This window comes from Salvelinus fontinalis, chromosome 21 (genome assembly GCF_029448725.1).
Source record: "Salvelinus fontinalis isolate EN_2023a chromosome 21, ASM2944872v1, whole genome shotgun sequence".
NCBI classification, from domain to species: domain Eukaryota; kingdom Metazoa; phylum Chordata; class Actinopteri; order Salmoniformes; family Salmonidae; genus Salvelinus; species Salvelinus fontinalis.
Genome location: NC_074685.1, coordinates 32908763 through 32921685, shown reverse-complemented (window position 1 = coordinate 32921685; position 12923 = coordinate 32908763). Strand labels below are relative to the sequence as shown.

The 12923-nt window shown below is 44.4% G+C and overlaps 1 pseudogene; it reads right to left on the bottom strand.

Moving 5' to 3' along the window:
* Window positions 1-3035: 3035 nt before the first annotated feature.
* Window positions 3036-12067, bottom strand: LOC129818270 (purpurin-like; annotated as a pseudogene).
* Window positions 12068-12923: the final 856 nt, after the last annotated feature.

Sequence of the window (12923 nt, the reverse complement as noted above, 5' to 3'; positions counted from 1 at the left end):
ATGCATGCTTGTCCCAATCAAGCACCAAGCTAACTGGCTAAAGTTGGCTAGCTTGCTAGCTAGCTACTTCCTGACACAAATGAGAGAACACCTCACTCTGACCATTTTACTAGACCTAGCAGAGATGGTTAGGCTGTTTACATGTAATCTAGAGTTTTCTTGACTAACTATAATTTTTCTCTCCCATGTTTACTGACCCCGGTCATATTCAGCAGGTGTTGCGCTTTCATAGATTAATCAGTTATTCTGCGCGCGAGAGTGCTCTGAAATCGGAGTAGATAGCCAGTGTTACATCTGCACCTGCCACGTGCTCTACTGCTCATCCTGTCTCCCTAACCTGCCGCCACTCCCCCAGTGCTCTCTCCCTCTTTCTCTCTCTCTCTCTGTATGTGTGTGTGTGAAACTTCTTTGCTTGGTTTTCCTCCTCTGACTGCCTCCCTTCCCAAGTCTCTCTCCAGCTTTTTGTTAAAGCTGAAAAATGTGAGTTCCATGCTTCCTCTTTGTCTTTCCTGGGCTATATTATTACACAGGGCTGGTTACGTATGGATCCCTCCAATGTCAAGGCAGTCAGAGTGGCCTGCGCCTTCAAACCTGAAGCAGCTACAGCGTTTCCTGGGGTTTGCACATTTTTACAGACGTTTCATCCGCAACTACAGCCATCTGGCAGCACCTCTCACCGCTCTCACCTCCACCTCCACTCTGGATCCCTGAGGCAGAGGCAGCTTTCCTGGAACTCAAGCACTGCTTCACTTCCGCTCCAATCCTCACCCAGCCAGACCCAGAACTCCAGTTCATCGTGGAGGTGGATGCCTCCGACACTGTGATAGTTGTCTCAACATTTTCCCTCTGATCAGAAGCTCCACTAATGTGCATTCTTTTCACATAAGCTCTCACCTGCAGAGAGAGATGTTGACATCGGTAACCGTGAACTCCTGTCAGTGAAGCTAGAGGGTTCTATTCTCCCCTTCATCGTGTGGATGGACCACAAAAATCTGTCCTACATCCAGACCGCCAAGCATCTGAATTCCCGGCAAGCCAGGTGGGCATTGTTCTTCGGGAGATTCAACTTCACACGCACTTATCGCCCCGGTTCTAGGAATACCAAGCCTGACGCCCTCTCCCGCCAGTTCACCGCCGACAACATTGGTTCTGAGCCAGATACCATTGTGCCATCCACCTGCATCGTTGCCGCCGTCTCCTGGGAGATCGAGTCCCGTTTCCTCCAGGCTCAGCAGAACCAGCCTGACCCAGGTAACGGTCCTAGAAATGCTCTGTTTGTTCCAGATTCAGTTCGCTCTGATGTTCTTCAGTGGGCCCATTCTACTCACCTGACCTGTCACCCGGGTTTGAACCAGACCCACGCCTTCCTGCGTCAGCTCTTTTGGTGGTCTACCATGGAGCGAGATATCCGGGAGTTTGTCTCAGCCTGCTCGGTTTGTGCCCGGAATAAGACCTCCACTAAACCCACTTCCGGCCTGCTTCGCCCTCTTCCCATACCCAGTCACCCCTGGTCACACATAGCTCTGGACCTCGTCACTGGCCTTCCCCCATCTAATGGTAACTCAGTCATCCTCACCATAATTGACAGATTTTCCAAAGCGGCTCACGTCATTCCCTTCTCGAAGCTTCTGTCCTCCAGGGAGACTGATGTTTCATCAGCATGGCATTCCTACTGACATTGTTTCTGACAGGGGACCTCAGTTTACATCCCAGGTATGGAGATCCTTCTGTTCAGCACTGGATATCTCAATGTCAGTCTTTCATCTGGATATCACCCCCAGACCAACGGCCAGCCCTAACGGGCCAACCAGGAGATGGAGACTGCCCTATGCTGTGTGACTTCGGCTAACCCTTCCTCCTGGAGTGCTCAGCTACCCTGGGTGGAATATGCGCACAACACCTCACCAAAACCTCGCCGAGTATGTCCCCCTTCGCGTGTGTTCTGGGTTATCAACCCCCCTTGTTCCCCGCCCAAGATGTCGAGGTGGCGGTTCCCTCAGTCCATGACCATATGCGCTGTTGTCATCGCACCTGGAGGAAGGCCCGGGCTGACCTTCTTTCTGCCTCCACCAGGACCCATTCCTAAGCCAACAATTGTGTTGTACCACTGAATGAAACTGTAAGAAGATGCACTCAGACCAGCTTTTGTGATTTACCTTATGTTAAGTACATTACTTTAGTTGGCTGCTTTGAGCAAACCTTGTATGTAATATAACCTATTCTGGGAGACGTGTGTGTGTGTTACAAGATATTTACAGAGGTTCACTGTTGCAGTGCCAACTTTGGGAGCATGTGGTCCTTGAAAAACTCCTCTAGTCCAGCAATATGAGTCTGCCAGAGGTCATTACGCTGGATGAGGATGGAGGCTTTGGTGGTCCACATAACGAAAAAGTAAAAGTCCCTTCCAAGCTGCCCTTGGACCTGGTGCCAGTAAGGATGGTCTTCCCGGAGGCGGTAAAATACTCCCTCCTCCTGGTTATAGAAATAGTTTGACTTCACTGCCTCGTCAATGGTAAGTTCCCTTGCACCATAGGGACACTTGACCTCCACCACTACTGTGTTGCCCAACAGACCATCCGGTGAGGCACCCAGGATCCTGGACCCCATAACCCAAAGCCGTGACTCCAGCACATCCATCAATGTAGCCATTTTGAATGCCTTGATGCCCTCCTCTTCATGATCGGTGCCCCACTTTACAGACAACACCCCCATTCAACGACTGTGATCTGAGGACCCTTTTTAGCAGCGACGGAGTAATGAACTTGGCCCTAACCACTGCTCCAAAATTGCTGGCTGTCAACTTCGCTCTCCTCACGGTGTGCCAGTTGGGGTTGATGCACTGTCCAACTGTTCGACTGATAGCACCATGCCAGCCAGGATCCCTGCATGTCCCAGGTGCCCTTGTTTTTTAACAATGTCCGGTGATGACAGGGAAGGTAGTGGTTGTTCTGGCTCAGGTTCAAGGAGCCATGTCATTCCACTGAACCTCTCCGGAGACGGTTCCTCAGCCGCTGAAGATCCTCTTCTGTGGGCTCTCAGGACAGAGGGTTGTAGTCTTCGACCGGGTACAGGTCCTCCACTGACTGCACCTGGTTGGGCACAGCTGGCTTCCTCCACTCGCATTCCACATCCGTACAACCAATATCGTGAATCGCAAAAATAGCCAATGCTACACTGCACTCTACAGGGGGATTCACATGTGGTAAAGAGAATCACCTATTACCTACAGAGACCTAGCAAGAGGAAGGATGTTAAGTGCCACACGCCTTTCTATGCATGACTTTGAACATGTTGAAATATGTTTATTGTAAGAAATTAGCTATATAAATAAAGTTTGATTTGATTGATGTCGTCACAGCTGTAGAATATATCATGAGAACAAGTGCAGTTTTTTCATAAACTTTTAATTGATATTTGGGGATTTTATCACTTGACATGTCAATCATATAGCGGAAAGAATCCCACAAAATCAAGACTGTGTGAAGGCATGTTCCACCCCGAGTAAATAAACACTGTGCCTTTAAAGATTTGTCTCTGGTCATGAAACTACAATAAAGGCTGGATGTTTAAACAAAGTCAATTCTGAATGTCAATAGATGTTTAGATATATTCTCCTCAAGGACAACATTCTAGAACTGAGTTATCACTCGTCTAAGTCTGGTATCTGGGGTAATCTGGTTAATGACTTTATAATTGATTAAGTGGCTCTTTCTTTGTAGAATGTTGATAGTAGTAAAGAACACATTATATTGCTAAGATACTCAAACTTAACTTAATAGATACACACCGACACAAAATAAATTTCATCCCTCATGCTGGCCCTGCCCAACCTGTAAGTTGCCCCTAGGTTTAGATGCACTTCTCCACATGGCCAGACTTACAGAGGTCTCGCCTTTAAATACTCGTATGTTCATCCTTGAAAAATGACATAAGGTCTGAAATAGACACCAAAGTCGACATACTGTACAAACAATTATCTAAGCATTTTTTTATCTACTGCTCTGCTAACTATATAACTAAAGTGTAGTCAGTGGCTGGCTAAGACAGAGAAAGGGAACGGAAGAAGTTCATGGATAGGACACGGGTCTCTGTTCGTGCTGGTGAACGGAAGTTGACATTGTCGGCTAGAGATGACGTGCAGGAGCTCCCTGCAGGAATTTGTAGTCTTGCTGAGGTCTTCTGTTGCTAATTAGAAGTTCATTTTTGTTTTTAGAGTAAATTGTGGCGAATATATTGATTAAACTGACCTTGTCCGAGAGAGAATTACAGAGGCTATCAAATGTCATGCCAGGGTAGGCCTACACCAAACACAGACCGTATGAAGTAGTTCTAAAATCACAAACGCAAAAATGAAAGGGGAAAAACTATTGAAACCATTACCGGGTTTTACCGCTAGGTTTTATGGGTATTATGACGCATCCACTGTGCCGGACTATGGAGACGAATATATTGATAAATGTCACCTTGTCCGAGAGAGATTTACGAGAGAGATTTACATTGTTATTACAACGTCTCACCAGGGTAAGCCTACACGAAACACGAAACTTTTATTTTAAGTGTTTCTAAAATTCCCTATGGGAAAACTGAATGGTAGAAAAACGATTGGAACCATTTCCCTGTTTGACCGCTAGGTTTAATGGGTATTATGAAACCTCCACTGTGGGGCTCTATATTTTTGGGACTACCAAGAAATGTGTTGGTGAATTATATAAATCATGCATTGAACTGCATCCATCTATTCTGTCAACAATGCCTTATGTTGAGTCAAATAGAACATATTTTTAAAACCATCAATCAATCAAATGTATCTATAAAGCCCTTCTTACATCAGCTGATATCTCATAGTGCTGTACAGAAACCCAGCCTAAAACCCCAAACAGCAAGCAATGCAGGAGTAGAAGCACGGTGGCTAGGAAAAACTCCCTAGAAAGGCCAGAACCTCGGAAGAAACCTAGAGAGGAACCAGGCTATGAATGGTGGCCAGTCCTCTTCTGGCTGTGCCGAGGGTAGATTATATCAGAACATGGCCAAGATGCTCAAATGTTCATAGATGACCAGCAGGGTCAAATAATAATAATCACAGTGGTTGTAGAGGGTGCAACAGGTCAGCATCTCAGGAGTAAATGTTAGTAAATGTCAGATCATTCAGAGTATCTCTACCGATCCAGCTCTCTCTAGAGAGTTGAAAACAGCAGGTCTGGGACAGTTAGCACGTCCGGTGAACAGGTCAGGGTTCCATAGCCGCAGGCAGAACAGTTGAAACTGGCAGCACGACCAGGTGGACTGGGGACAGCAAGGAGACATCACGCCAGGTAGTCCTGAGGCATGGTCCTAGGGCTCAGGTCCTCTGAGAGAAAGAAAGAAAGAAAGAAAGAAAGAAAGAAAGAAAGAAAGAAAGAAAAAAAAGAGAGAGAATTAGAGAGAGCATTATTAAGTTGGTTTTGTAGCATGAATTGGGAATGTGATATTTTTGGTTGATATGATTTACGGTTTATTTCATATTTGTGAAGTCATTAAAACGCTGTCAGTTACACTTTAAATGAGCTAGCCAAGTTAATGATGATATATACATTTTTTTTTTGTGGGGTTAGAGTTCACGAGAGAGGGGACTGTACTGGTAAATTAAATATTTTACATTCTCAGGATTACATTCGCTGTAGAGAAAATATAGCTACCAAACAATTCCTGAATAACTAGCTTGATTAGCCTATTGCAAAACTACAACTCGGCTATTCTGTTAATACTCAAGGTGACATTGTCTGTTGACCATATTCTCATTAAACCTGGGGACTTTCCGGATAAAGGCTTTGGGATCTCACATAGAATTACATACTGTATTAGAACACTAACATGATCATTTAATAGGATCTCTGTGGTTAGATGGTTCAGGAGTTGAGGCTTGAGGAGTTGAGCTGGTGGGAGTGAGAGACTTCCCAAACTGACCTAGACTGGACCTAGACTGGACCTAGCTGGACCTGGACCAGTGGACTCTCTGCCATTATTCACAGTTTACAGCCAAGACTAGGGGATAACAACTGAGCAGCTAAATCCACTTATGTTATTAACCATGGCTCTTTACAAAGAGGTTCTGTGAGGAGAAGCCTTTATCAGCAATCTGGCGTCTGTGGGACTGGTGAGTGGGACCATTTGAATACAAAACAACAACACAATAGCTTCAAAATAAACTAGCTACACTGTAACAACAAAGCTACACTCATTCAAATAAAAAGCTGAAATATCACATTTACACAAGTATTCAGACACTTTACTCAGTACTTTGTTGAAGCACCTTTGGCAGCGATTACAGCTTGGAGTCTTTTTGGTATGACGCTACTAGCTTGGCACATCTGTATTTGGGGAGTTTCTCCCATTCTTCTATGCAGATCCTCTCAAGCTCTGTCAGGTTGGATGGGGAGCGTCACTGCACAGCTATGTTCAGGTCTCTCCAGAGATGATCGATCAGGTTCAAGTCCGGGCTCTGGCTGGGCCACTCAAGGACATTCAGAGACTTGTCCTGAAGCCAAGCCTGCATTGTCTTGGCTGTGTGCTTAGGGTCATTGTCCTGCTGGAAGGTGAACATTCACCCCAGTCTAAGGTCCTGAGCGCTCTGTAGCAGGTTTTTGTGCAAGGATCCCTCTGTACTTTGCTCTATTCATTGTTCCCTCGATCCTGACTAGTCTCCCAGTCCCTGCAGGTGCTGCAACCACCATGCTTCAACGTAGGAATGGTGCCAGGTTTCCTCCAGACGTGAGGCTTAGCATTCAGGCCAAATAGTTTAATCTCTTGTTTCTCATGGTCTGAGAGTCCTTTAGGGGTCTTTTGGTCACTCTAACATAAAGATCTGATAGGTGGAATGCTGCAGAGATGGTTGTCCTTCTGGAAGATTCTCCCATCTCCACAGAGGAACTCTGGAGCTCTGACAGAGTGAGCATCGGGTTCTTTGTCACCTCTCTGACCAAGGCCCTTCTACCCCGATTGCTTAGTTTGGCCGGGCGGCCAGCTCTTGGTGGTTCCAAACTTCTTCCATTTAAGAATGATGGAGGCCAATGTGTTCTTGGGGACCTTCAATGCTGCAGAAATGTTTTGTACCCTTCCCCAGATCTGTGCCATGACACAATCCTGTCTCGGAGCTCTACGGACAATTACTTTGACCTCATGGCTTGGTTTTTGCTGTGACATGCACTGCCAACTGTGGGACCTTATAGACAGGTGTGTGCCTTTCCAAATCATGTCCAATCAATTGAATTTTACAACAGGTGGACTCCAGTCAAGTTGTAGAAAAATCTCAAGGATGATCAATGGAAACAGGATGCACATGAGCTCAATTTTTTGTCACATAGCAAAGGGTCTGAATAATTATGTAAATAGGGTATCTGTTTTTTGTTTTTATAAATTTGCAAAATAATCTAAAAACCTGTTTTCGCTTTGTCATTATGGGCTATTGTGTGTAGATTGCTAAGGATTTTTTTATTTAATCAATTTTAGAATAAGGCTGCAACGTAACAAGATGTGAAAAACGTTAAGGGGTCTGACTAATTTCTGAAGGCACTGTATATATGAAACTATTTATTTAATCAATTTTAGCTCTTGATCAAACATGGATGCAACTCAGAGAATTGTTTAACAAAAATATTTATTTTCACACATACACACACTTTACCCTATTGAGCAACCCTTTCCTTGAGACAATGGGTGGCAGACTTTTCTCTCCTGCCTTGCAACATGGTCTATTCATTTCTACAGCGCTGCTTTGGACCTATCCATCAGCCCTGGACGCCTCATCTCATGCCAGAATGCTTAAGGAATTTGGTTCAGGCTGAGCTGACAATTCAGCAAGCTCCTGTAGAGGAAAGAGAAAAATAACTTATTCATGCCCCCTGACCAGATATATCTGCCTAAGAACATTTTTCTGCACTGGGGCATAATGCAGATTGTTGTGAATATTTTCAATCCTTATTGAACTACAACTCTTAGCTCCCTCTTAGCTTTCATTTATTAATTATGATGCTCTCCTTCATGCTCATTGATATTATCTAGACGTGATCTCAGTTAGCCTTTGTTTTCATGCTGTGTCCCTATAGACAAGTGTCCAGCTCACCGGACTGCAGGACAGGCTCGAACAGGCCAGCCATGCATATCTCCTCCTGTTTCCCATGGACAATGTGCTGGATTGCTGGGGACAGGCCACGGGGGTTACGGGAGAAGATCAAGGAGTAACCATCCTCGTAGCGTCCATCGTTCTTCAGGGTACGGCAGGCGTAGGTATCATAGTCGGTGTCAATCACCCAGTAGTTGTCACCTCCACTGGCCAGGTAGCTGGCCAGTCCCTGGTAGTTCATGAACACCTTGCTGGGGTTGGTGGGGTTAGGCACAGTGTACTGGGCAGCCATGTCAGCGCACACAACACAGAACCTGTCAACACAACAACACACACTCATTTGCACAGAACATATCAACACACTCAAACTCATATTAGCTCTCACAACTTAAAACCAGAGGTCAAGCATATATAGTGATCCATCACTTACAGTGTAAAATGTTGTCTATATTTCCTGTCCACCAATTAACATTTGATTGGTCTGTGCCATAATTTTGTGGTCTATTAGACAAATCGTTTCAGCACCAATTAAATGGATATTAATCCACATTCTTCCTTACAACTAGACAATTATTTTAGCATCTGTGTATGCTTTATATGCGAGTTCTTCCACGCTGATGCAGATCTACTCACCCGAAGAGAGTGACACTTCCCTTGGAGGAGGCGGTCATGGTGCCGTCATCATCGACTCAGCAGAGATGTTGTCCTGGAGGAACAGGCCCACAGGGTCCTTCTTCTGCAGAGCGTATCACTTCCCAGAATACTGCAACAGAGAAAACCAGAGATAGAGAAGATTGGGAAAAACTCACAAACAGTAGACAATGAGGATTGAAATCCAGAGGAGACTCAAAACTCTATTCAGTGGATCATTGTAGTCATCGCTTATGCGTTTGCATTACACATGATCATAGCCATGTTTATCCAATCAAAACGGACATTTGTTCACTTGTTTTTATCTGTCTAGGGATGTGACCCCTAATGTGTGCACTGTAGCAAAGCTCACCCTCTTGGGGTCGAAGTCCGCTTTGACTGTGAAGCTGTCTACCACGCAGGAGGCAGACCAGGCGTGTTCCACGCAGGCCATCAGGACAATGAGGAGAGCCAGCTTTGAGGATCTCAAGCTGCACAGAAGACAGAGGGAGAAAGACAATGAGGATGAACTGACCACACCAGAAAAGATGCTCACCAGATCAGGCGAGAGAACCTCAAATTATCTGCTTCTAAGTTAGTAAACATTCAGTGCGTTCCCAGAGACACTGTAGTAGTGTATCCTCGTTGGAGTAAAATGAGGACACACTACTACAGTTCCTAAAGTACAATGGTCTTTCCGTTACATATTCATAGGGTTGTGAGGTAGAAATGAATGCCATATTTCACATGAAGGTAAGACCCAGATGGAGACACGTAATTAACAATGGTTTAATAATCCAACAGGGGCAGGCAATAGACAGGTCAAGGCAGGCAGTTGTCAGTAAACCAGAGGTGGGGAAACAGTACCGGACGGCAGGCAGGCTCAGGGTCAGGGTAGGCAGAGGTCAATAATACAGAGGTGGGGCAAAGGTACAGGTCGGCAGGCAGGCTCAGGGTCAGGCAGAGTGGTCAGGCAGGCGGGGGCCAAAATCAGGAGGGCGAGAAAATTAGAGACTGGGAAAAGCAGGAGCTGAGAAAAAAACGCTGGTTGACTTGACAAACAAGACGAACTGGCAACAGACAAACAGAGAACACAGGTATAAATACACAGGGGATAATGGGGAAGATGGGCGACACCTGGAGGGGGGTGGAGACAATCACAAAGACAGGTGAAACAGATCAGGGTGTGACACATGCACGTCTATACAAAAGCAAAACTCATTCTTAGCTTGCTAGTATCTGCCAAAAACAATTCATACTGTATTTAAGAACAATATTTACATTTTCAGTGAGATAATCAAGTCCTATAATAGCATGAAATATATTCATGGGTCCTCTCCATCAAGACGCTGGACCTTACCTGTTTTAGTGAGTAGAATTCAATGTTTTGTGGTTGTCCGTTAGGTTTTGGAATCTCTTGTGTTTGGGGCCCTTTATGTACAGTGAACACAGACAAGGGTACTGATTATTTTCACTTCTTGTAAGTAAATAAGGTGCTTAAATCACGGGTTAATCCGGTTGGTGATGTTCTGAATATAATCTGGCTTCGCTTCTGAATCCGCCCATGCCTCCCGTAAAAACAATAGGGCTTTATGTAACTGTGAAGACACACACACTTACGATGGGAAAATATATTGTCCAAACACTAAGGATCATTAGGATTAGAGAAATCATACCCCAGCACATGCTGGAACACAACAACTCATGAGCATTAGTTGTCGTGTTCCGTGAGCATTAGTTGTTGTGTTCCGTGAGCATTAGTTGTTGTGTTCCATGAGCATTAGTTGTTGTGTTCCGTGAGCATTAGTTGTTGTGTTCCATGAGCATTAGTTGTTGTGTTCCATGAGCATTAGTTGTTGTGTTCCATAAGCATTAGTTGTTGTGTTCCGTGAGCATTAGTCGTTGTGTTCCGTGAGCATTAGTTGTTGTGTTCCGTGAGCATTAGTTCTTGTGTTCCATGAGCATTAGCTGTTGTGTTCCAGCACGCAAATCCTTACTGCTGATGATAGAATACTACCAGCAGCACTGCTTTGTAGACCTTTTAGCCAGCAGGCTAAAATAGTATTGAAATTAAATGTAGGGTTATGTGAAGCGTCACTTGAGAGGCATCCCTAACCATCAATATTGTAGTGTCATCTACCAGCCGGATCGCTCTCTGTCAAAACTATTGCATTCAAATGTTTTGACTGTTGGTGCTCTATGTGTTGTTCTAATCAGTCCTGATAATTGACTTGCTAAGGGCCCGAAGCTGTATTGTGTGAGCTAGTGTTACGTTAGGCTTTGTTTGGCTCTGATGTACATGACTGGCGTGGTGAAACAGCTTTATGGTTATTTACTGTATGTGTTGTGCTCTATGGAGTCTGTGTACAAACTCAGCGGGAACAAACATGATGCAGTTAACACTAGTGCTTCTGTTGTGTCACACACACACACACACACACACACACACACACACACACACACACACACACACACACACACACACACACACACACACACACACACGTCGCAGTGCCATGTGAGTGACCATGATCTTAGTTATTTAAGAACCTGTTTTTACATAACATGTCTATTTTTACCACCAGCATTTACTGTCTGAATGGAGTTTCTGCTGAGGCTATTCTTATCCCCCTGTTACCAGTAAAAGACAATGTGCACTCTAAGGTGAAATCCCTATACTTGGTGCTTCTTGCCAGGAGCTGTCTGGAACTTTCTGTAGTTCTCTAGAGACACCTGGCTCTGAGGAGTGGCTACGTGTGGCTGTAGACACAGGGGATGATGGCAAGAGGCTGAACATGAGGCTTGGGCCTGAATGATTGGCTAGCGGGCCCAGCAGAGAAGTACCACCACTACTCAGCCCTTCTTCATTCATTTAATTAAAGGCACTTCCGGGTAGTTAGAGGGTTGTGTACTGTACTCTTGGCACTACTCTGAGGCATTACACACAATGTTATGGCCTATTTCCTGAATAGCTCTTTAGGCATTAGTAGTTGTTGAGAGCTTTTTAGTTGTTCTGTACTTCTTTAGTTGTTCTGTACTTCTTTAGTTGTTCTGTAGTTCTTTAGTTCTTCTGTAGTTATTTTGTTGTTCTGTAGTTCTTTCATTGTTCTGTAGTTCTTTAGTTCTTCTGTAGTTCTTTTGTTGTTCTGTAGTTCTTTTAAAAGCCACATACTGTGCTGGCAAACTCCAAGCTGATGGCTGTACTATATTTATGCTTGGAAACACATACTCGATCTTAGGCTTCATGGAAGATTTCTGGCACGTCTGTTGATAGCATACGATATTGTACTGCGTCAGACCGTCCACAGCCTTTTCTGCACAGGTGTTCAATGTTGGCATTTTGGTTACCATTTTACAGTGTGTATAGCTGTGTTGTTGCTCTTTTTTCATTTGTACCTGAGGTGAAGAGGCTGAGAGGGAGCATACATTTGCTGACTATTTCTGACATATCTAATTAATTGAGCTGACATTTAAAAAAGTCCAGTGGCAGTAAAAAATAACAGAAGGTAAATGACCAACAAGTAATGGTTGTAATATTTACCGGTTAAACTAAATCTTTTGAATACAATTTTGACGGCATGAATATCAATGGCATGGTCAGCTTCAGCAGCAGTGATTAACAGTAGAAGTTCAATTAGCTTGGCCCTTAGTATAAGCCGGCTGCCATCTTGTGTTGTGTTGTTGCACTGTATTTCTAGGGTGAAACATGGGCCATGCACTATGGACGTAATGCACCACAAGGGGTCAACAGTTCATTGGCGACAAACAGATCATGTAAAGGCTTGCAATGGCTGGATTAATATGTTACTATCATTAAATGTGTACGTTGGTTAAATCCCTCATCTCCACTTGAGGTTTGCGATGAAAGAACAATTTAATTCATTCAATATTGATAATAAAGTAATAGTAGTTATATCCAACGTAATATTGAATAACAAACATTAGAGACTATACTGTTTTATACACACTCATACGTAAACGCTTGTAAGCACGCACCCTCGTAAAGGAAGACAGGCGCAGGTTCATAGGAATGAAATGTATGCCTGTGCATGTGCACATACGTTGCACAGTACATATCACATGCACACAGGCAGACACACCTCCCTCGCCAGCCTCGTCTCACTCACAGGTAGCAGATCTGATAGTATGAATCTATTCATGTGGAGATTATCCAGCTGACCTTTTGTATAAGATG